At 39.8% G+C, this 2,089-nt stretch overlaps 1 protein-coding gene across 1 annotated transcript in view; it reads right to left on the reverse strand.

Moving 5' to 3' along the window:
- The window catches only part of LOC125030684 (alpha,alpha-trehalose-phosphate synthase [UDP-forming]-like), a 7,550-nt gene extending 7,161 nt beyond the window's left edge, over positions 1 to 389 (reverse strand). The window contains exon 1 of the mRNA XM_047620877.1: positions 251 to 389. The gene's annotated coding sequence lies outside the window, so the exon portion shown is untranslated. The remainder of the gene's footprint in view (positions 1 to 250) is intronic.
- Positions 390 to 2,089: the final 1,700 nt, after the last annotated feature.

The following is a 2,089-nucleotide window of genomic DNA, read 5'->3' on the forward strand; positions in this document are numbered from 1 at the left end:
CATACATTCACCAGCGGAACAGTTAGTTGCCTGTCAAAGAAAGCTGAATTATTTTGACGAAAACTCCGAAAGGGTTGTGTTTTGACGGCGTAGGAAACCCAGTACTCTCAGCACAATACTTTCCTATGCGTACAAGGTGCTCCTGCTACACACTTAAAAATAACGAAAGTACACTTACAATTAGGACGATTCAAATAAATATAACAATGACAAACTTATCGGATATAGTTGGTAGTAGAAAGTAGGTTACCTTCTTTTAAGTAATATCCTGTGAGAGTGTATGATTCACAATGGTATCTTGCTGATTTTCACTTTAAGTTTTTAGAAGATATTATTCCTTCTGCCGCTGGGAAAGTGGTTGAAAAAGGGCGTCATTACCTCTATATATACTGAATGCAAGCAAGGGCGGAGACTGGGGGAGCACTAGGTGTCTGTGGCCATCAGTCTCTTAAAATACTTTTTTCATTTTCCTCACGTTCGTTATGATTTTGAAGTCATTTTACGAGGCCCATCGCTTATTTCGAACCATTCGTATGCCATGATGAAGTTGGCAGATGATTTAGTAGACGGTAACTGATGATATATTTACTAATGATAAATATGGCGTTGCTACCCTTCCCCATCTAACGCATGGCAATGTTGTTGACCTGCGCATTGGAAGTTTCCGTACAGAAATCGCTAGATAAATCCAGTTATGTGTAATATAATGGATGCTTCGATTATCTATGATGATGTAATGACATGAACTTCTTTCATTTTAAACTGCAGTCGTGTTGTCATTCTCTCCCTATAGAAACAAGGCGAAAATCAAACGTTTCCCGAATGGATTTCTCGATCTTTCTCCGCCCTTTCTATGAACAACGCTAACCCAAAGTACGGAAAACAAGCATAGTAAATCAACCAATTCCATATTTCCCTTTATTCCGAACAGTGGACAACGAATACGACAATAACAAGTAAATTAACAAATAAAACACCTCTGCGGTTAAAAGCGAGGCCGACCTCTGGCAACTGCGCTGGAGAAACGTTGAGAAGTGTCCACGCAGTCATCACGTGCTCACCTCCCGGGCTCTGTGAGAATCGATGGACTGTAGGATTCCGGACCACGTCCATCCTGCTTGCTAGATTGTCTCGAAATTTCGGTCCCGGGACACGCGGCGTTCACGTGATGACCACCTGTTAACACCAGTATATTCCACCCGATGTTATTGTTCTCTGAATGGCGTGTCCCCATGTTGTTAAAAACGTTTGATCTGCCATGCCGGCTAGTGTGGCAGCCCTTTATATTTACGGAATGTAATGTATAGTCGAATGACAAGAGAGGTCAAGCGAGAGAGATTTTATTAGTCTTAAGAGATGAACATGTTCCGGTCATGATTCCTGGGGGGGGGGGGGGGATGACATTGACCGACCTTAACGGGGCAGCTGCTCCGGGCCATGAATTCGGGAAAGGTCCATGAGGTTCAAAATAAACCCTCATGGCGCCTAGGCTGCCCGCGTTATCGATGCTATTTTCAGAATACGCCTTTGCTCTTTTCACACGAATGAATGCATCATTTCTTTTATTTAACTATTTACTTAATCTCGTTTGGGAATGGATTTTTTTGGCATTCATGTTGCTTTTCAGATGCCCTATGCGTCACTTTCCCAGAATCCACTCGGTGTCCCGGATGCCCTTTCCGGAGGCTCGGACGAGCAGCCGTTCTAGAAATCGATAACAGTGCCAGTGTTACGTAATGTGTCTGCAATCGCGCTTGCCGCCGGTATTAATATCCATGGATATATACATGCATACTAACATACTCGTACACACATACCCTGATTCACATACACTGATATGTATGTATATATCAACGCATATGTGCAATATATATATATATATATATATATATATATATATATATATATATATATATATATATATATATGTGTGTGTGTGTGTGTGTGTGTGTGCAAATATATATATATATATATATATATATATATATATATATATATATATATATATATATATATATATATATATATATTACATATGTGTATATTTATGCACATACATATGCAAATACACACACACACATACACAAAC

Source organism: Penaeus chinensis, chromosome 11 (genome assembly GCF_019202785.1).
Source record: "Penaeus chinensis breed Huanghai No. 1 chromosome 11, ASM1920278v2, whole genome shotgun sequence".
NCBI classification, from domain to species: Eukaryota; Metazoa; Arthropoda; class Malacostraca; order Decapoda; family Penaeidae; genus Penaeus; species Penaeus chinensis.